The 23,290-nt window shown below is 41.4% G+C and overlaps 1 long non-coding RNA gene across 1 annotated transcript; it reads right to left on the bottom strand.

Moving 5' to 3' along the window:
- Positions 1–470: 470 nt before the first annotated feature.
- Positions 471–23,285, bottom strand: LOC122436708. Its single transcript, XR_006268083.1, has 4 exons — positions 22,997–23,285; positions 7,640–7,791; positions 1,268–1,329; positions 471–493 (listed from the first exon to the last, which is right to left on the bottom strand). It is a non-coding gene; the product is annotated as an uncharacterized LOC122436708 (long non-coding RNA).
- Between the last annotated feature and the right edge of the window lie 5 nt (positions 23,286–23,290).

The raw sequence follows: 23,290 nt of genomic DNA, 5'->3' as shown, positions 1-23,290 counted from the left end.
CAATTTGTATTTTGTAGCTCAAAAATACATGCAGATTTTGTGCTTACTAAATAAAACAGTAGAAACACTGGATAAAACTGAATCAACTGCTTTTATTTCATGTGTTGATACACACACATTCTCCCAAACCTTCACCTTTAGTTTACTGGTGAATAAGCAAAGGCTTGAAAAGAAACTGTGGGTCACCATTTTGCCCCTTCCTTCTATGTCATAGCTTTCCATGTTAGTGGTTAGCTAATTCAGGGAAGTAACATGAATAAGAAAGGATCCATAGGGTTCTTTACTCAATGTTTAAATTACATTTACATCTGGAGCACCATAAAAAAAGGCTGAGTACTGAAGAACTGATGATTTGGAATTGTGGTATTGGAGAAGACTCTTGAGAATCCCTTGGAGTGCAAGGAGATCAAACCAGTCAATCCCAAAGGAAATCAACTCTGAATTTTCATTGGAAGGACTGATGCTAAAGCTGAAGCTCCAATACTTTGGTCACCTGATGTGAAGAGTCAACTCATTAGAAAACACCCTGATGATGGGAAAGATTGAAGGCAGGGGGAGAAGGGAACAACAGAGGACGAGATGGTTGGATGGCATCACTGATTAATGGACATGAGTTTGAGCAAGCTCCAGGAGATGATGAAGGACAGGAAAGCCTGGTGTGCTGCAGTCCATGGGGCAGCAAATAGTTGGACATGACTGAATGACTGAACAACAACAACATATGTATAAATATATATATATACATATGTGTGTGTGTATATATATATATATATTCACAGACTGTTCTTTCCCTTTGCAATATGGATGTCCAACTGTCCATCCATTGATTGAGCCAGCCATCACCAAGCAAGCATTTATCTCCACAGATATCTATATGCAGATATAGATATAGATAATAAGCACCATTGCTCTATATCTAGATATCTAGAGCACCATTTCTTTCTGCATTCAAATCAAGTTCTGCTTCACACAGCAGGGCCTCTCAAGACTGTGAGTGCCCTGCCTCTCTTTCCCCCTCCAGTAGGTGGAACTCACTTATTGTTCTTGCCTTGAGTCTTGCTGGGCTCCCAGGCATCACAGAATCTGTGGGAGCTCTGTGCTCACAGGACATCCAGAATATTACATGCAAACAGAACAGCAAGAGAGAGCAGAAACTCATACTATACCTCTCTCCTCTGCTCATACAAGTTCCCTTGTCCCATCAGTGTGACTTGCAAAATCCAAGTCCAACGATAAAGTGATTTAAAATTTCAGAATGGGGACTTACCTGGCAGTCTAGTGGGAGCTGTTAAGATTCCATTTCCAATGCAGAGGACATGAGTTAGATCCCTGATCAGGGAAAGAAAATCCCACATGCTGCACAGCTCAGGCAAAAAGAAAGAATAATAAAAAATAGCAGTTTCAAAATTTAAAAATTTCAGAGCAGCAACAACAAAGCATTAAATTAAGTGTGGTGTGACCATACAGGTCTCATGACTTTAAAGCAGGACTTGCTCCTTGCTCCATCTCTGGGGGAAAGGGGAGTTTCTTCAGGAGCTGTAATACCCATCCTTCCAATTGAGTTCTCCATGGTTCTCATTATTTTCTCTTTATTTTCTTGGGCTCCAAAATCACTGCAGACAGTGACTGCAGCAATGAAATTAAAAGACACCCCTTGGCAGAAAAGTTATGACAAACCTAGACAGAATATTAAAAAGCAGAGACTTTGCTGACAAAGGTCCATATAGTCAAAGCTATGGTTTTCCCAGTACTCATGTACGAATGTGAGAGCTGAACCATTAAAAAGAGTTAAGCACCAAAGAATTGATACTTTCAAACTGTGGTGTTGGAGAAGACTCTTGAGAGTCCCTTGAACTGCAAGGAGATCAAACCTGTCAATCCTAAAAGAAATCAATCCTGAATATTCATTGGAAGGACTGATGCTGAAGCTGAAGCTCCAATACTTTGGCCACCTGCTGTGTAGAGCTGACTTATTAGAAAGGGCTCTCATGCAGGGAAAGATTGAAGGCAGAAGAAGAAGGGATGACAGAGGATGAGATGGTTGGATGGTATCACCGACTCAAAGGATATGAGTTTGAGCAAACTCTAAGAGATGGTGAAGGACAGGGAAGCCTGGTGTGCTGCAGCCCCTCAGGTCGAAAAGAGTTGGACTTGACTGGGCTACTGAGCAACAGTTCTCTTTACCTGGTCTCTCTCTGTCTTAGACCAGGAGAGTGTTGGTGCTTGTTTATGGAGTTCCCTATGTAGAAAGAGAGCAGGACAGGGACCCATCCTCCTCATAATTCATTCACTGCATAGATATTGATTGCCTACTGTGTATAAAACACAAATTCCTGATGTTCGGTTGTTCAATTTGACTCTCAATAGAAGTCAAGTAGAATGAGGGATTAAGGTTCAGGTCTTATAAAAGTAGAGGCAACCTATCCCTAGTATGGTTATTAAACATTCAGATTTTCTTGCAATCACTTGTCCTTTAAATATGTACTGTCTCTTGGTAGTGCTTCACCTAAGCCTAATTAGCAGATTTCAATGAACATTTTTGCCCTTAACATTTGTCATGTATAGGCAATGTTTCTTGCTGGTTAACTGCCATTGTATATTAATTTGTTTTGTATACACTTTGTTAATTTTTTATTATGAAAAATTTTAAGAATATACCAAAGTAGGAAGCATATTATAATAAATCATAAAAACACTTCATCCAACTTAACTAAATCAACTAATGACCAATATTTTTTCATCTATGATATATTTCTATGTATTTTCCCTGATTATATTTTTAATTTTTCCCCAGATTTTCATCTGAAAAAAATGTAAATCTATAGAAAAGTTGCAAGAATATTGTAATAGTGTAATAATCCACCCATGTATTCTTCACCTAGGTTGCCCAGTTTTTGTCATTTGCCTCATTTGTTTCTTCCCTCTCTTTCTCTCTTTGTCTCTCTTTCTATCTATATGTGTGCAAATATGTGTGTGTGTGTGTGTGCGCTGATAAAAGTTTAACAACTGGCTCTCGGGCAAGGTCGGGAGGAGGAGTCCTAGTTGTAGAGTTTGTTGGTCTTCCGTGGTGCGTAAATAAATGTGGGATCTTCCCAGGTCAGAGATCAAACCTGTGCCTCCTGCGTTTTCTGGCAAATTGCTTACCACTGAGCCACCAAGGAAGCCCCAATAGGGTGTTTTAAGTAGTTTTTATTTATGATTAATTTTGCTCAACCATTTGAGAGTGAATTGCTCATATTTTGATATTTCAGCTTAAATACCTTAGCACATTTCTCTTAAGAACAAGGACATTATAGTGATAATATTCAGGAAATTTAAATTAATATACTATTTCATCTAATATAAAATCTGTACCAGCCAGCCTCCAAGATGGCACCCAATCTTCATCTCTCTATATTCACATCTTTATGCAGTTCTCTCCTACTTTGAATCAGGGCTGGTTCTTATAACAAATATAATACAACAGGATGGAGGTGATGGTTTGTGATTTCTAAATCTAGGGGCATTACAATTTCCACCTTGGTCTCTTGGCTTGCCCATTCTGGGGGAAGCCAGTTGCCATGTAATGAGGATACCCAAGCAGCCACATGAAGAGGAGCCAATTTGGCAGCACTAACTTATACCGTTTGAGTGAATCACCTTGGAAGTAGATCCTGCAACCCAAGTTAAACCTCTTAATACAACCTCAAAATAGAGCCTGAGCCAGATCTGTCTAACCAAGCCACTCTCAAATGCCTAAGAAATTGTGAGAAATTAAATGATTATTGGGCTTTTAAGCCACCACGTTTTGAAATGACTGGTTACACAGCAATAATTAATACATAATTTGTACTCAAAATTTCCCCAAATGTCCCCAAAATGTTCTTTATTTTGACTCAGGATCTAATCAAGTGTCATGCATTGCATTAAGTTGTCATGTGATTATTTTTCTTCACGGGATATTATGTGATAATAGAAAAGATGTTGGTCTCTGCCTCTGGTCCCTGACACAGGTCTCCTAAATCCCTTATCAGCTCTTAAGTGATAAGACCAATAGGAGCATCTTTTAATCTTATGACTCTGGGTGGGCTCTGGGTAGGCTTCTGGATGGGGACCAATCACCAGAAAGACCAAGCAATGGTAAGAAGTTTGGAATTTTCAGCCCCACCCTCCATTCTCCAGAGGAGAGAGAAAGGCTGGAAATGGAGTTAATCCATGGTGGCTCAGACAGTAAAGAATCTGCCTGTGATGCTGGAGACCTACGCTCAGCCCCTGGTTCGGAAAGATCCCCTAGAGAAGGGAATGGCAACCCACTCCAGTATTCTTGCCTGGAAAATTCCATGGGCAGAGGAGCCTGGCAGGCTACAGTCCATGGGACCAAAAAGAGCTGGACACAACTGAGCTTCTGAGCATGCACATGCACTTGAGAAAGTCTCCATAAAATCCCAGTAGCATCGGGTTTGGGGAGCTTCCAGGTTGATCAGCACATCCACCTACAGGGAAGATAATGCACACCAACTCCATGGGGACAGGAGCTCCCTATGCTCAGGACCCTCCCAGAACTTGCCCTGTGTATCTCTTCATCTGGCTGTTGATCTGTATTCTTTATCATATCTTTTCATAAACTGGTAAACGTACTAAGTAGTTCCCTGAAGTCTATGAGCTATTCCAGCAAATAATTGAATCCAAGGGGGCAGAGATCATGAGAACCTCCAATTTGTAGCTAAGTCGAACAGAAGTTGTGTTACCTGGCAACCTAGAACTTTCAATTGGTATTTGAAGTAGGGTCTTATGGGCTGCTGCTGCTGCTAAGTCGCTTCAGTCGTGTCCAACTCTGTGCAACCCCATAGATGGCAGCCCACCAGACTACCCTGTCCCTGAGATTCTCCAGGCAAGAACACTGGAGTGGGTTGCCATTTCCTTCTCCAATGCATGAAAGTGAAAAGTGAAAGTGAAGTCGCTCAGTTGTGTCCGACTCCTAGCGACCCCATGGGCTGCAGCCCACCAGGCTCCTCTGTCCATGGGATTTTCCAGGCAAGAGTACTGGAGTGGGTTGCCGTTGCCTTCTCCGGGGGTCTCATGGGACTGAGCCCTTAACCTGTGGACTCTGATACTATCTCCAGGTGATACTCTCAGAAATGGATAAAACTGCAGGATACCCAGCTGATGTCATAGAATTCATGGGATGAGAAAAGCCACCAGACAAACCTCACACATCTGGTATCAGAGATGTTGTGAGCATGGCAGTAGTTTGGAGTAAAGAGGAAACCAGAATTGAGGCTTGTCACTCCACAGATATTGTTAAAATGCCTTTCCCTTCTTAATGGCCACTAATTGGTAATGTATTCTAGGCAGAATGATAAGAAATACTGAGCTCCATAATATTCTGTAATAACCTAAATGGAAAAAGAATTGACACTTGTGTATGTATAACTGAATTGCTTTGCTGTACTCATGAGACTAATACATTGTAAATCAACTATCCTCCAATATAAAATAAAATATTTAAAAAAAGAATTCAGGGACTTCCCTGGTGGCTCAGTGGTAAAGAGTCTGCCTGCCAATGCAGGAGACATGGGTTCGATTCCTGGTCCAGGAAGATTCCACATGCTGCAGAGCAACAAAGCCCACGCACCACAATTATTGAGTCTGTGCTCTAGAGCCCTGGAGTCACAACTACTGAGCCCATGTGCCACAACTACTGGAGCCTGTGAGCCTAGAGCCTGTGCTCCGCTATAAGAGAAGACACGGCAATGAGAAGCCTGCACACCACAACTAGAGAGTAGTCCCTGCCCACCGCACCTAGAGAAAAGCCCGTACAGTAATGAAGACCCAGCACAGCCAAATAAATAAATAATTATAAACAAACAAAAAAAGAGAAAGGAATACAGAACTTCAAGCCTCAGTCTTTTACAAGCTATAGAAAGTGAGAAGCTAGCATACTTTACACCACGGTGATGGTTTAGTTGCTAAGCTACATCTGACTCTTGTGACCCCATGGACAGTAGCCTGCCAGACTCCTCTGTCCATGGGATTCTCCAGGCAAGAATGCAGGAGTGGGTTGCCATTCCCTTCTCCAGGGGACCTTCCCGACCCAGAAATTGAACCCAGGTCTCCTGCATTGCAGGCAGTTTCTTTACCAACTGACCTACACCATGTAGGGAGCCAAATGGGGTCTTCTTTCCCTTATCTGTGCAAGCCTGTCCTGGGCGTTCCTGCCCAGTGCCATTTCATTCATTACCATGTCATCTTTCAAGGCCAGCCCTCTCTCTTTCCTGCCTTCCTTCAGTTAGGGTATGGCAAGCGATTTATGCTGAAATAACTGATTTGACTAGTTTTTCTGGCTGGCAGTTAGGTCAGCAAATCCAAATAAACAGAAATCAAAACCTTGTTCTATTCCACCATCTCATTGATCACTAAGATGAAGTATGTATTTTAATATTCATTCATCTATCAAATACCTATGGGGCTTCCTGGGACAAGAAGTAACAAGATCAAATTTAAGATCTTGAAGATCAAACTGACAACTGAGAAGAATGAATGTTAGAGGAACAAGAGTGGAAGGAGAAGAAGTTTTAGGAGACCAGAGTAGTACTCCTTGTGTAAGATGCCAGTGGCTTGGACCAATAGAGATAAGAGAAGAAGATTTTGGTTATGATTTAATGGCAGAGCCAACAGAACAAATGGATGGATTGGATATAGCGGAGGTGGGAAAGACATATCAAGGATGTCAACTAGATTTATGTTTTGATCAATAAGTAGCAGATAACACCATTTCCTAAGATACGAAACTAAAAACAACAACAAAAACCCAAACTTGTATTTTTGATAAGTGGGAAAAAAAATTATTAAGAATGACTCTTCCTTCTAAAGTGTATGTGTACTGATGCAATTTCATTCAGAAGCTGACATTAGAATAAAAGTAGAAGGGATAGAATAAGTTGGTAATTATCATTTAAAAAAAGAAGCTATCCTGATAAGTGTTATAAATGGTGGAAGTTCTCTGGCAAACAATATTTTTCATTATGATGCAAGTTTAATAGGCTCTTTTGCCTAAGCCTGGAATTTCCATGGAAAGGAGATGATTTCTTAGAACAGGGATGGATGGAAAGTTAGGGTATTTCTAAAGATCCACTAGTAAAAGCAGTAGTGTCTCAAGATTGCTTCCTTTTGGATTTCTACAAGTGATTTCTGTCATTTGAAAGAGTTTAAGAAAAAGTTAAATTTTTTTCTCCAGTTGAGCCTCTAACACATTTTTCTGGTACCACTAATATGATTATATTTCCAATAGAAAGGATGGTTCAGTAATAATTCAATATTATTGTTCAAGTCCTTTTTTTATTTTAAAGTTGTTTTTCCTTTAATTAGTTTCTTTGTCACTGGAAAGTTCAAGTGAAGTCAGTACTGAAGAAAAGGACAGAAAGAATGCCTTTCCATAAACTCTGAACCTCAGTGACCTAGTCCACAAGAATTCCCGGTAGGGCTCAGGGTTTTTAGGCTAAATCATTTTGGACAAATGTTTTCTTCCTTTGCCGTTAGGTAGACACAGCAAAAGAAATAATACTCTTTGTGTCAGCCTTTGTTCTAGCTTGATTTCTCAAAGGGAGATTGTAGAAACCATGGGAATGCCTCCCTGGATAATACAAAATTGCATTTTTACCATACCGTACTGCACATAGCAGATGCAGACATTCAGAAGATGTTAATTTAATTACATCTGGGTTCCAAGAATCTTCTAGAAATCTTAGATTGGTCCCTTTCATCTTGCAGATAGGGAGCTGGAAGTGGAGGGGGAGGAAGGGAGAGTAGCTCCTAGGCAAAAAGACACATGTTGGTTAGGAACGTCACTGTTTCCTTTGAAATCGAAACCTTCAGTTTCTTAAGGACACTTTATAGATCAAGGCCCAGAATCCATAAACATTCCATTTGCAGTGATCTTGCCAATTGTACACATGAACTTTAAAGTTTCTATTTACTGCTGGGGCAGGGTAAGCAGAGATCCTTCCCACCTCCCACTCCATCTGGGGAGAGCTTGGGGATCAAAAAATTCTATCCTAGGAAGTAAACATGCTCCACTAATGAAGGACCTTTCTAATGAAATAGATTTAGGAAGGAAACAAAAACTACTTTATCACAACAATGCCAAAATTTTAAAAAAAGGGTCAGGCCCAAAACACGTTAATACACTGAAAAATACTTTGTTCCTCTGTTCCTGACCTGCATTGTCTTTGGAAGAAAAGTAATTCTGACCATGCGGAGATATTTGTCCTTAGGTAGGTAATTCATGAAGAAACTTGCCCCGCACCAGCAGCCTCCACTGCCTGAGAGGGAAGGTACACCTGTGCTCCGCTACAAAACCAGCCCAGGTTCCTCCCGCTTCAGACAGAGCTGCAGGCTGGGCAGAGCAAACTTCCATCAACATCCAGCTGAAGCCCACGGCATTAATTTTTTCCCTTAAAAAGAAGGGACCGCGGCGACGTGGGGCCACTTCCTCTAGTGGAGAATAGGGTAGAATGGGACATTTTCTGTGGCAGAAGGATGGAGATGTTATCTGGGAAACTTGAGGGGAGCACATAAGAGGAGGACTGCAGAGGTCTGAGGAGAGAGAACGAGAGAGTGACATTTGGGATAGTTCCCGAAGACCTCAACTGTGAGTCCTTGTCCCATCTGCTCATCTCTACCTTTTCCCAGATGCTGTAGGGAGCAGGTTACTAAGATAGGATTATAACTACTAGTCTTCCTACTAGGAATGATTTTGCAGTACTTACCTGTGCTGTGCTTAATCACTCAGTCGTGTCCAACTCTTTGTGACCCAGTGGACCCACCAGGCACCTTTGTCCATGGGGATTCTCCAGGCGAGAATACTGGAGTGGGTTACCATGCCCTCCTCCAGGGGGTCTTCCCAACCCAGGAGCTGAACCTGGTCTCCCACACTGCAGGTGGATTCTTTGCTCTCTGAGCCACCAGGGAAGCCCAAGAAAACTGGAGTGGGTAGCCTATCCCTCCTCTAGGGGAATCTTCCCAACCCAGCAATTGGACCGAGGTCTCCTGCATTGCAGGTGGATTCTTTACCAACGGAGCTACCAGGGAAGCCCGTGATACTTACCTAACTTACCCTTTTTTGGTTATGTTATGGACCTGGGTTCTTGGCCTCCTTAATCAATAGAAATTGAAAAGAGGCCAGACAAGAAATTCAGGCAAGGATTTATTAGAGCTCCTGCTGCAGCAGGAGGGAGTGAAAACAAGTCAGCTTCCCTTAATCACTCCCCAGGTAGGGTAAGCTGGATCCTTATATGGGGTGAGGGTAGGGGAAAGTCCAGGGCTCAGGATGGCGTGGTGGCTGAGGTGGTTTGCCTACCCCTTTGGTGGTGTTGTGTTTATGTGCAGCACCCTGATTTTGCTCTGGATACCCTGTTTTTGCACCCAGTTCCTCAGAAGTCGCAGTTTTTGGTCTTTTTGTATCTTATTTTTCATAATTTGTCCCAACTGCACATGCTTGTGGTTAGTTTTGGTGCTGTATACCTAGACAGCATATTAAAAAGCAGAGATATCACTTTGCCAACAAAGGTCCATATAGTCAAAGCTGTGGTTTTTCCAATTATCATGTATGGATGTGAGAGCTGAAGAATTGCTGCCTTTGAATTGTGGTGTTGGAGAAGACTCTTACAAGTCCCTTGGACAGCAAGGAGATCAAACCAGTAAATCCCAAAGGATATCAATCCTGAATATTCTTGGAAGGACTGATGCTAAAGGTGAAGCTCTGACACTTTGGCCACCTGATGCGAAGAGCTGACTCATTGCAAATGACCCTAATGTGGGGAAAGATTGAGGGCAAGAGGAGAAGGGGACAACAGGGGATGAGATGGTTGGATGGCATCACTGACTCAATGGACATGAGTCTGAGCAAACTCCAGGAGACAGTGTAGGACAGGGAATCCTGGAGTGCTGCAGTCCATGGGGTCACAGAATCAGAAACGACTGAACAGCAACAATAATAGTTCCTTTGCATTTTGCAATAAAGGGTCTCAGTTTCCACCCTGTCTCAGTTCATCCATCAGTGTTTGGGGACTCAGGGAAACAGGTGTGGGTGGGTCTGAGAAAGACAGCAAACTCCCTGATCACTTGGTGTGTCCTGATGGAGACGGGTCTAAGAGGGACATGGGTCAGACTCTCTTTCATGATTAAAATAAAGAGAAAATTACAGGCCAGCAGGTGACTCCCTAAAATGGAAGACAACATGCCTACTTTGTCTTGATCCCCCCACAAGTGCTAGCAGTTCAGATACATAGCTGGACAGAAAGGGTTCATGGGATATCTGGGTCACATAACATTTAATTGTTATTATTACAAAGGTTTTCTCCCCTCTAAAGGATTTGTAGATGCTGGGCATAGTATGACCCTGAATATTCCTTCACAAATGCTAATTTAATCCCTTTAGATGGCAGACTTTAATCTGTGTTCTGAGCTAATCAATTCTCTTTGGTCTCTGACCTTAGTGATCTCATAATCTACTGGGGATGTCAACCATGAAGAGATTATTCATTTCAATTCAATTAGGTTGAAGAAAACACTGCAAAGAGAGTCCAATTAGTTCACCTAAGAAATGACAAGGATCTGAACAGATGCAGTGGCAAGAAGGATGAAATAGGAAAGGGAGGCTGAGTCTGAGAGATGTCTCTGAAGTTGTTTCAAGTAGATTTGATAGACAAATTGGAGACAGTAGGAAAGGGGGGTGTCAAACCTTAGACCACCACAACCAAAGGGAAGACTCTGCATAGTTAGGGTGGGGCAAGGGTCAGGGAGTCACTGCAGTTGTGGCATCGAGACATTAAGTATTCTGTGTCATGAAAGGTTGTTTGGCCTTTCTGGATGAGTGTGTGTATGTGTTGGAGAGTTTGCCGATTCTGGCAGTCCTAAAGGGGTGGGGCAGGGGACTAACCTCTGAGAAGGGATGGGAACAAAGAACACGGGCAGAGTAAACCTGTCCAACACCAACAGCAGATCCACCACCTTCCCCCTGGAAGAATGAAACCACCACCAAAATGAGGAAGATACATTCAGGAGGACAGTGAAGTGGCTGAGAGTATGGGCTCCTCAGTCAGACAGACTGGGCTGAGGAGGCTCTGGGCTCTTTACCCAGGGTGTCTGAACGCTTAGCAAAAGTCTGGCACATAGCAAGTGCTTAGCGAACATTAGCTTCTACTCTTCTAAGTAATTCAGGGCAGGAAAGGAAAGTCAGAAGTATTTTTTTCTAAACATGAACAGGAAGCTAGGAAAAAATAGCTTTCAAAATGGCAATAGAATGTAACTCCAGAGCAAAAGCAACAAAAGAAGAAAATAGATAAATTGGAAAGCATCAAAATTTAAAACTTGTGCTTCAAAGGATAGCATCCAGAAAGTGAAAAGACATCTCACAGAATGGGAGAAAAATTTTGCAAACCATGTATATCCAGTAAGAAGCATACATCTAAAAAATTATAAAGAACATTAATAACTCAATAATAAAATGACATATAACTGAATTCTTTTAATGGGCAAAGGATACTCCAATGACTAACAAACATGTGAAAATATACTAAACATCTTTAGCAAACTTGCAAACCAAAACTACAATGAAATGCTACTTCACACACACTAGGAAAACTATAGTGAAAATGATAAACAGCAAGTGTTGGTGAGGACGTGGAGAAATTGAAACAAACACTGCTTCAGTTCAGTTCAGTCGCTCAGTCGAGTCCGACTCTTTGTGACCCCATGAACCACAGCACACCAGGCCTCCCGGTCCATCACCAACTCCCGGAGTGCACCCAAACCCATGTCCATTGAGTCGGTGATGCCATCCAACCATCTCATCCTCTGTCATCCCCTTCTCCTCCTGCCCTCAATCTTTCCCAGAATCAGGGTCTTTTCAAATGAGTCAGCTCTTCACATCAAGTGGCCAAAGTCCTGAAGTTTCAGCTTCAGCATCAGTGCTTCCAGTGAACACCCAGGACTGATCTCCTTTAGGATGGACTGGTTGGATCTCCTTGCAGTCCAAGGGACTCTCAAGAGTCTTCTCCAACACCACAGTTCAAAAGCATCAATTCTTTGGCACTCAGCTTTCTTTATAGTCCAACTCTCACATCCATACATGACCACTGGAAAAACCATAGCCTTATAGGAATATAAAATGGTGTAGTCACTTTGGAAAATGGTCTGGAAGTTCCTGAGAAGCTCAAACATAGAGTTACCATATGACCCAGCAAATATATTTCTATTATACATGCAAGAGAAATGAAAATTTATGCCCACACAAAAACCCAAACATGAATATTCATAGCTGCATTATATAAAAGAGTCAAAAAGTCCCAAACATCCCAAATATCCATCAAATAATTAATGGATAAAGAGAATATGGTCCATCTCTACAGTGAAATATCATTTGGCAATAAAAAAAAAGATGAAGCACTGATCTATGCTCAACATGGATGAGCCTTGAAAATATTCTACTTGGTGAAAGAAGCAAAACATTTAAAAAATTGTGTATAATTCTACTTATATGAAATATCCAGAATAGGCAAATCCATAGAGACAGAAAGTAAATTAGTGATTTCCAGGGGCTGGAGATGTTTGAGGAGGTATGAAGTGTGAAGGATACTGAAAATGGAGATCCTTTGGGGTGGTAGAAATGTTCTAAAATCAATTATTGTGATGGCTGTATAATTCTGTGAATATACCAAAATATGTTTATTTTATACACTGTAAATGGGAGAATTGTATGATATATGAATTGTATCTCAATAAAGCACACACAGAAAACAGTATATTGAGCATTTTCCTGGGCTTCCCTGGTAGCTCAGTCAGTAAAAAATCTGCCTGCAGTGCAGGAGACCTGGGTTTGATCCCTGGGTCAGGAAGATCCCCTGGAGAAGGAAATGGCAATCTGTTCCAGTATTATTGCCTGGAGAATCCCATGGACAGAGGAGCCTGGCAGGCTACAGTCCACAGGGTCTCAAGAGTTGGACATGACTTAGGGACTAAACCACCACCACCAAGCATTTTCCTGGTTAAGATATATCACTTGGATGGCATGTTTCAGACTAATGTGTTAGTTAGTCAGTTGTGTCTGACTCTTTGTGACCCCATGGACTATAGCCTGCTAGATTCCTCTGTCCATGGCAAGAATATATCTCCAGGCAAGAATACCATAGTGGATAGCCATTCCCTTCTCCAGGGGATCTTCCCAACTCAGGGATCAAACCTGGGTCTCCTGCATTGCAGGCAGATTCTTTATTGCGTGAGCCGCCAGACTAATTGATTCACATTAAGTGAAAGTTTTCCAGTGACTGTACAAAATGGAAATTCATGGTCCTTGGATGGTCTACGTTTCTTGGGTTACCCAGTAAAAGACCACTTGTGCTAGATATCTTGCCCTTGCTTCTCCAGATCCACTCTCCACCCTCCACTCGCAGTAGAGGCTGATTTGTGTGGACTCTCCAATGGACTCCTATGACTTATGTTTGGGTCTGGCCGTGGGGAGCTGTAGCAGGAGACCAAGGAGAGGGAAGAGTGAGGAGGTTTTGGATGCTAACTGAAATACCACCAGTGTATAAGCAATATAAAGCAGGATCCAACAGGACCTGGGCTGGGAAGAACAATGGAGTGATTCTAGCAAGATCATGTTTAATAGGAAGTTCAAGTGAAGATGTGGTTACTACAACACAATGTGAAGTTGTGATTATTGTCAACTCACTGTGAATCAGGGGTTGACATGATGTACCCTTCCATGGTAAAATTGTAACTTCATAGTGCTCCAGATAAAGGAAAGTTTACATTCACTTCCTTTGTGGTCAGACCACTCTTGGAGTCCTGTGTTCAGTTCTAGGTGACATATGAAAAAATTCTCTGTGTTCAAACTACTGCAGGCTTTAATGCATCCATTTTATTTCCAGCTCCATCTTTTGGGTACTCAGACATCAGGAAACAGGAACTGGGAAATAATTTGATAGGTAGAAATGGGGCTGTTTTAAAGTTGCCTTCTCTTTCCAATTCTTAAGACATTGTTTTTGAGCAAAACTCTCACTTCCACTAGAGTAAATTCTTTCCCAGGAGGCTTCTGGAATCTTTATACAAATAAACTTAACTCATCCTACAGACCTTAAGCCAAACCAGACCTGTGTATACATTTTGGCCTCATGCATGTATGCATGCTAAGTTGCTTCAGTAGTGTTTGACTCTGTGCGACCCTATGGACTGTATGCCAGGCTCCTCTGTCCATGGCATTTTCCAGGCAAGAATACTGGAGTGGGTTGCCATGCCCTCCTCCAGGAGATAAACCTGCTGCATACTGAAGAACAATCTAATCAATAAATTTGATCAGAAATAATTTCTTAAAGGCCTGGTTTTAAATGTATGATGAAATTCAAGTTGAGGTCAAACAGTGTCAGAATGTTGATTCTAGAAGTATCTTTGATATCATTTAGTCCAGACCTCTGCCCTTATTAAGTAAGGAGACTGTGGCCCAGAGACATGAAGTGATTTGCCCAGAGTACCAGGACCTAGACAGTGGCAGGACCTAGACAACATCGGAGCTTTCCTGATTTTTAACCCAGAGTCTATTCACTGGGCTACACTGTTTCTCTGATGAAATCATGCTTCTAAAAGCTGATGCATTTGAGCCATCTTGTACTGGACTTGATGAGACTTTTTCTTCTTTCAATGTTTCATATCGACATTGTGATAAGGCACCACAGATCACGTATGCAAGGCATTTGTCTGCCTTAATTGAAACTAGAAAAATAGAGTGCTTGTAATGTTTACCAAGACACTTTAAAATAAAAAAGTTTCCCAATATTTCTTCTTACACAGGCATTCATTATACAAACATTTATTGAGAGTATTTTGTGTTAGGTAATATCCAAAAGTGTAAACACAACAAGTAGAAAAAAATCCTTATCTTCATAGCATTTATCCTGTAATTTTGTTTTTATATTTGTGGTGGACTTCAAGTAAATTGAGAGAATGCTTGTCTTGCTTCCTGTGGTAGCCAGCCTCCAAGTCAGTCTCCAGTGACCCCTGTCTCCCAGTATTCACTCCTGTGTATAATGCCCTCTCTGCTGTCCTGTATGCACAATAGAATACTGCAGAAGTGGCAGTGAGTGACTCTGATCTTCAGTCATAAAAAACATGGTAACCTCTGTCTTCATCTCCCTTGGATCATTTGCTCGGGGGGGTCATGTAGAAAAGCCATATGTAGGAAGGAATTAAGGCCTCCTATTAACAGCCAGCACCAACTTTTTAGCCATATAAGTGAGTCTTGGAAGTAACTTGGAAGTGAGTCATTGGTGCTGTCTTGGAAGCAGACCAGCTAACCTCTCTGAAGTCTTCAGATGACTGCAGCCTCATGAAAGACTTTGAGCCCAAACTGCCAACTAAGTTGCTCCAAAATTTCAGACTCATAGAGACTGTGAAAATATAGATGTCATTGTTCTCTGACATCACTAAGTATTGGGGTAATTTGTTATGCAGCAGTAAGTAATGAATACACTTCCCAAATTTTAGGAAGGCTCCCTACAGAAAAAAGATCTTATACATACCCTGTATATTATAAATTGGAAAGGAAGCAACATTTTCCTGCACTTCTGAGTCACAAGAAAACAGAACAAACTCATAGTGGGAAAGGCACCTACAAACATTGACTGTTTCAAACTCATGGTTTCTGATAGAGTGTTCTATGTTTTTGGTGCCACCAGAAATCTGGGGTTTCAAAACATGATTAGGAAGAGTGTAACGTAGATATACTTTTATTAATGGGAGAGAAGAGAGATGCATGGGTGAAGAAAAGATAGTCTTCTCCACTACAGTAAAAAAGGACTATAGCTATTAATTTAGGGCAGTTAAATTCAGCGGTAGGCATAGCAACAGAAAATTTTGTAAAAAGTGCAACAATTCAGCAAGACTATTTGCTGATAATTTATTTTCATCAAGAAAAGAGAAACATACCTTTGGAAACGTGCCAATTCTCAACAAGCTAATTTGTGGCAAGTCTTTCTTTGGGAAAAGAGATAATTAAATCTTTTTGAAGTTTTTGCTCTCTAACTATGATAGTCATTAGGGCTGTTCACCAATATTCCTCTTCTCTTTCCTTCCTGACATATGGTGGGTTGTACTTTCCCGCCCACTTGAAGATACTACGATGTGACTTGCTTTGACTGATGACGTTGAACGGAAGCTTTAAAAGTGATGATGCTTTGCCATTTTATCTTTTTTCCTGTCACGACAGCCAGCATATTCCTGCTGGTGGCTGCTCTGTTAGCCTAGGACCTGGAGTGAAGATGCAGTAGTGTGGGATAGAGCTTCTGGCTATGATAAAGAGCAGGATGAATGAAGAAATAAATCTTAAAATTTAAGTCACTGAAAATACAGAGCTACTTGTAACACAGCCTAATGTAACCTGTACTGACTGAAATGCTAAGTAACTGAAGTTCTTGTTCATCAGTCCTGCTCATCAGTTGCTGACTCAGCTGCTCTCAGCTGGTTGAGAAGAGCTACTATGTTTAAGAGTCTTACTGGGACTCTTGCATCTCAGTACATTCTCACAATAAACCTAAAAGGCAGGTATTATTAACTACATTTACCCTATAAGAACTGAGAAGGGAAATGACTTGCCCCAGCTCCCCAGCAAGCAGCAGAGCTGGGAGAGGAAGTCTGGTTTTCTGCATATAAAACCCAAGCAGCCTCACTAAGCTGTACTGGGGCCTCCTCTCACTGATTATGAACCAAGGTAATTTTAGCTTACTTGGTAGTTCAACTGTGACCTCTTCCTCTATTAGTCATTTTTGCATCCTCCCCCTTGCCTTTGCTTTTCTATCTTCCTTTAGAAGCTGAGCTGTGGGAAGCTCTCCTTCATCATGTTCCCTCACTTAGAGGTAATTGTCGCCCTCCCACTAAGTGGTGAGGAAATAAATCCTTGGTGTGCAGCCCCTGAAAAGTATGCTAAGCATTTTATATAGCTTGCAATTTTTTTTAGTCCTTATCTGAACCCTCTCGCAGTAGTATTGACTCTATGTTAAAAATGGACAAGTGAGTACCGGCATGTTATGGAAATAGTCTAAGGTTTCAGTTAATAATCATTAGTGGGTAGATTTCAAATCTTTGTCCCCCTGACTCCAAACTTCTTGCTCATTCCCATGCCTTTTCCCACAGTAATATTCCCTGTATCTAAATCCTTAAGGGAAAAAATAAAAACAGAATTGGAGAGGATTAAGACATCCTGCTTTCTGTTTAGATGGGCTTTTCTCTATAAGAAGTAGCTTTTTGGTAGCCCAGAGTCTGCAAAGATCCAGAGATCCTACCATCATGAAAGAACAGGGCCCTCCAAGCACCTCACGGTAAATCCAGGAGTAAGATTGGCTGGAAACAGTTAATTTCTTCTTTGAATTGCATACAGAAACTGCCTTTTTATGTATTTCTTAATAAATTTCAGTTCTCCAGGGGCTTGTCAAAGTTAATGTTAGACAAATGAGGCTTGTTTAGCCCTTGCAGCCTCAGGGTTTTAATTGGTCCTCTGAATGGGCATTTCCAGTCTCTGCCTTTTCCCATCAGCCTTTTAACACTTTTTTTTTTTTTTTTGCACTACCATGATCTAGGTACCAACTTCTTAGCCCTTGGTCCAGTTCTGCTCCTGTTTCACTTCTCTGTACATTAATTATCCAGATTCCTGTAAGGAATGAAAAGATGTTATGTTCCTGGGTATACAAGGCTAAATATGTGAGCAGTTGTTTACCATACTCCTTATGCTCAGCTGCTCATAGGTTGATTTGATGTGGTCAGGTCTTAACTTGTCCACACTATGAAGGACTCTCCTTCCTTGCCTTATCTGTATCAAGGGGAGATTCCAGAGGCTAAACCAAAGATCTTGAGGGCCACCTTTTACTTCTAAGGTCTTTTCAACTAGATCAGTTTCAACCTGAAGCCATGTCTGTGTTGGCTTAACAATTACACTGGTCACTCATTCAGTCAGTATTTACTGAGGGCTTTGCTTTGAGCCTCGCCCTCTTCTAGATGTTGGTGACAAAGCAGTGAGTGAGACAGACAAGCCCCTGGTCTAACCAAATTTATACTCGAGTGGGAAGAAAGAGATGAGAAACAAGTGAACATGGTAATTTCACTGTCATCATCACTGTGAATGAAATAAACAAGGTCATGTGACAGGGTACAAGAAGGGATGGGATCTGTTACTATACACTGGTGGTGATGAAACTCTTCTCTAATAAGAGATATTCTGAGCTAAGACTTCGATGATAAGGAACCAGATTGAGAAAGATCATTCCAAGCAGAGGGAATAGAAAGCCTCATGGTTCTCAGAATGGGGTAGGTTTGGGGATATACAAGCACCATAATAAAGTTGCAATATTACCATTCATTGATTTAATTATTATGGGCCTTGTTAGATATTTTCATATATTATTTCATGTTAATTAATTACAATACCCTACAAGGAAGTTGTTATCACCACTCCTTGGAAGAAAAGCTATGCAAACCTACACAGCATCTTAAAAAGCAGAGACATCACTTTTCCGACAAAGGTCCATCTAGTCAAAGCTATCGCTTTTCTGGTAGTCATGTATGAATGTGAGAGTTGGACTATAAAGAAGGCTGAGCACCAAAGAATCGATGCTTTTGAACTGTGGTGCTGGAGAAGACTGTAGAGAGTCCCTTGGTCAGCAAAGAGATCAAACAGTCAATCCTAAAGGAAGTCAACCCTGAATATTCATTGGAAGGACTGATGCTGAAGCTCCAATTATTTGGCCACCTGATGTGAAGAGCCAACTCATTGGAGAAGAGCCCAATGCTGGGAAAGATTTAGGGGAGGTGGGGGAAGGAGGCAACAGAGGATGAGATAGTTGAATGGCATCACCAACTCAAAGGACATGGGTTTGAACAAACTCCAGGAGATGGTGAAGGACAGGGAAGCCTGGCATGCTGCAGTTCCTGGGGTCACAAAGAGTTGGATATGACTTAACAACTGAATAACAACGTGTAGGTCATCAGTTTTATTAGCACTTGGGGATCCCTCATCTCTGTGATGATGCCCTAGGGAAGCGGTCTCAACTAGGGCTTTTTGGAAATTTGTGATTGGGCTCTACTGGTATTCAGTGGGTGGGGACCAAGGAGGAGAGGCAAGCTTCAATAGGTGAGATGCCTCACACTACAAAGAACCGTCCCTCATCATGGGTAATTCTCTAATGTCCTGCCAGATCAATGTTCACGTGGTGAAAAGCTGTTTATAACCTCCAAACCTAATACTTAATTCTCTTTGCAAATGCATAGGAAGCTGTGAAATAATAGCAAATATATAATTGGTTTTAGCTCCTGGCACAGAGCTCCTAAAGCCTTTGTAAATTCCTAAATGATAAAAGCACTAGGAGCATTCTTGTTCTAATAATTGGTCTCTGACCCTGATGATTTCTGACACAGAGCTCTCAAGTTCCTTGGGATTTCCTAGGTCCTAGGAGTGTTTTGTTCTAGTGAGGTGGTACTTGATGGGCTTCTGGATAGCTTCATGATGGTGACTGGTCACCAGAAAGATCGAGCCATGATTAGAGACTTAGAACTTTTGGCCACATCCCCCATCCTTTGAGAAGGGAAGGGAAAATGGAGATTGAATTAATGACTGATGAGGCACATGTGATTAAACTTCCATAAAAATCCCCAATGTATAGGGTTTGGAGAACATCTAGGTTGGTGAACACATGAAGGGGCCATGTAGAGTGAGTGATGTACCCCAAGAGTGCATGGAATACTCCACACCCCTTCTCACACACATTGCCCTGTATCTCTTCATCTAGATATTCAACAGTATCCTTTATCATATGCTTTATTATAAAGTAAACCAGTAAACAGGAGTATTTTCCTATATTCTGTGAACAGTTCTAGCAGATTATCTAATCCAAGGAAAGGATCTTGAGGATCTCTGATTTGTAAACAAGTCACACAGAAGTATGGGTAAACTTGGGACCTTCTATTGCAACTGTGGGACCCAATAGTTTCAACTGGCATCTCAAGTTGGGGTCAGGACAGTGTTGTTAGACTGAGCCCTTAACCTGTGGGGTCTGTGCTAACTTCATTTAGTGCCAGAATTGAGCTGAATTGCAAGGTACCCAGGTGGTGTCAGAGAATTTATTGGTATGGGGGAAGCAACTAGAAATTCAATCACCAACTAAATGGAGGGAATATCATATTCTGTTTTATTTGGAACTTTATCAAGAAATGGTCACCGTTTCAGAAAAATTACAATAGCTACTCTAACACTTGCTGCTCATGGTATTTGAGTCACTGGAATGACACAGCTGTATCAATCTGCCTTTGTAACTGTCATGGGCAAATATGTAAGAGGAGATCGGACATTCCTATCAGCAGACTTAAAATCCAGCATTTCTAACCTAGCAGAGACATATGAAATGCATTCTCTTGTTTCTCAATTCATCCATTGTAAGTGAGTGAAAGCAAATGACTACTTCAGTATGTCTTCTAATGTAACGTGGTCCAGGCAAAGGTTTCTAATGCACGTCATTTATTTTTAATTCCTCACCTTTTATTTTTCCTATATATCATACACAAGGCTTAGTGCTAAAAATCTAGTGTCCCAGAAAACCCCAATCCTGGATAAACCAGGATTGCTGGTCACCGTAGGTAGTGTTTTTTTTTTTCTGTAATTATATGTAGGTGGGTTTTATCACGTAAGAATTTAATTCCATGTTCACAAAGGACATGTTACAAAATATTGTAAGAAAGAAGTGTGGGGTCTGACTGTGTGGAGAAACACTGCCCTAGAGAAAGTCCTGACTCATGGAGTAGTTTAAGTATAGGATTTGTTTCCACAAGCTGTCCAAAATGGGAAACACCCAGCGAGTCCAGCCCTTCCTGCATAGATAAGAGTTGCACCTGTGAAGCTGGGCTAGTGTCTTGGGGCACAGAGGTAAATCACAGGGCGTTTGACATCTATATTCCCAGCCCACGCAACCTCTAGGACAAAGGCCTAATTGATGCATTCAATTATAATTTTTATTTTTGGAAAATTATAAGGCAGGAGAACTTTGTTTTTGCTGTACTCTTACCTTTTGTTGGCATTCCTATTCTCCCTACATTCTCCTGCTGAAAATTGTCCCCAGTCTAAGCATAGAAGTGAAGGTTTCGACCTCAGTCAGACTTGGATTCAGATTCTTGTTCTGACCTCATCATTCTGCTTCCTTCACTGTGAAATGATGATGATAATAATCTATCTACTTCACAGAGTTAATGTCAGGAATAAATAGAAGAAATGGGCTAACATCACTAATTCTTAGCATGACACATGGTATATGTCTAATAAGTTTTATTTATCACTATTCCTAGGACTCCCCAGCTCTGCCCTTCCCAGCCAGTTCTACCCTTCCTACTAGAGACGCATGAAGCAAAATTACTGGCATCTCCTCTCTCACCTGTGTCACTGATTTCATATTGTTAGTAGGAAACCATTCCACTTAATGAAGGAATTCATATTAAGGTGTGAATGATCAGTAGACCACTCTTTCAGCAGGCTGCCTGCATTTTAAATCTTATTATCCTTCACCAGAGGGCTTCCCTGGTGGCTCAGAGGTAAAGAATCCTCCTGCTAGTGCAGGAGACCTGGGTTCAATCCCTGGGTCCGGAAGATCCTCTGGAGAAGGAAATGGCAACCCACTACATATTCTTACCTAGGAATTCCCATGGACAGAGGAGCCTGGCAAGCTAGAGTCCATGGGGTCCCAAGAGCTGGGTACAACTTAGCGACTAAACCACCACGACCAACCTCCACCAGAGGGTTGTGCATAAGATATTTTTTGAACTGAGAGAAGAGTGGTAGCAGATTTTCCAATGTCCCCTGTTATGGACCAACTGTGTCCTCCCAAAATACATATGTTAAGCCCAAACCCTTAGTACCTCAGAATGTGAATGTACTTGCATATAGGGTCTTAGAATTGATAATTAAAGTTGAATGAGGTCACTGGGGTGAGCCCTAGTCCTATATAATTGGTGTCCTGTGAGAAGAGGAGGTTAGGTCCCAGACATGCACAGAGAGAAAACTATGTGAAGACAGAGAAAGAAGCCAAGGAGAGAAGCTTCAGAAGAAACAAATGCTGCTGACAACTTGATCTTGGAATTCTAACCTCTAGAACTGTGAGAAAATAAATTTCTGCATTTAAGTCACCCAGTCTGTGGTAGGCAGTCCTAGCAAACTAATATACCTCCTTATTTCTGTCACTGACCTTTTGCAGATTAAAATCACTGGGCCCAAATCCCAGTTAAGTTCCTTGAATTCCCTGTTCTACTTTTTCATCCTTCTGGCAAACCCCAGAGATTCAGTCTATGAATTCAAAACGGGGAGGAAAGGAATGATTACTTTTGAGTTCTACAGATGCCAGGCATTTAATCATCATGGTAATTTACAGGGTTATCATCAGAGATTAAGAAACTGAGGGTCAGAGAGGTTACCTTTCTTCACAAAAGTAACTGTTCATTCAACAATTTATTAAACATCCAAACCCACATCTATATATCAGGCAGTATAAAAGATGCTGGCAATATATCAGCGAACCAAACTGACTCACTCCCTGCTCCCATGGGGCTAATAGTTTAGTAGGAAAAACAAATTTTAAACAGATAATCACACAAATAATTATATAATCATAAATGTGATAACTTATAAAGGACCATAATATTTGTAGCAGAGCCAAATCAGTTTAATTTCATTTAATACAATTTTATTGAGCACTTGTTGCATGCCAGACATTGTGCTCAGTGCTTAGGAAATATTGGCAAACAAGAGAGACATGGACTTTACCCTCTTAAAACTTCCATGTCTAGTGGGAAAAGTCTCAAAAAAGCCTTGCAAATGAAAGAGAAAGATACTAAGAGAGATAACTTCAAGGTTACCTGGGAGTATTTAGCAAAATCTAAATGATATGATTTAGTATAGGAAATTAGGCTAGGCCTCTGGAGAAATTGCTATACTTACTGAGACTTGAAGAATCAAGTAACAGTCATCTGAGCAGAGGTATGCAAAGCTCTCTTCAGTCAGGCCATCTCCAGTTCAGATAATGCCTTTCTCCTTGTAGATTCTTTCTCTGAAGGCATATTTTCTCTGCCTGGTCATAAACAAATTGTTCAGCTAGAACTCTGAGCGCTAACCAGAGAGCCACTTCCACACTGTCTCATCTAGAATGGGATTTGTACATTTGAGAGGATAAGCCTGAAATTTTCCTATCTCAGCGGGTGAGTTAGGGCACTTCCTCTTCCCTGCTACTCTGTG

This window comes from Cervus canadensis, chromosome 2, assembly GCF_019320065.1.
Source record: "Cervus canadensis isolate Bull #8, Minnesota chromosome 2, ASM1932006v1, whole genome shotgun sequence".
NCBI classification, from domain to species: Eukaryota; Metazoa; Chordata; class Mammalia; order Artiodactyla; family Cervidae; genus Cervus; species Cervus canadensis.
Note: the sequence above shows the minus strand (reverse complement) of the source record. Positions and strands in the feature narration are given on the sequence as shown.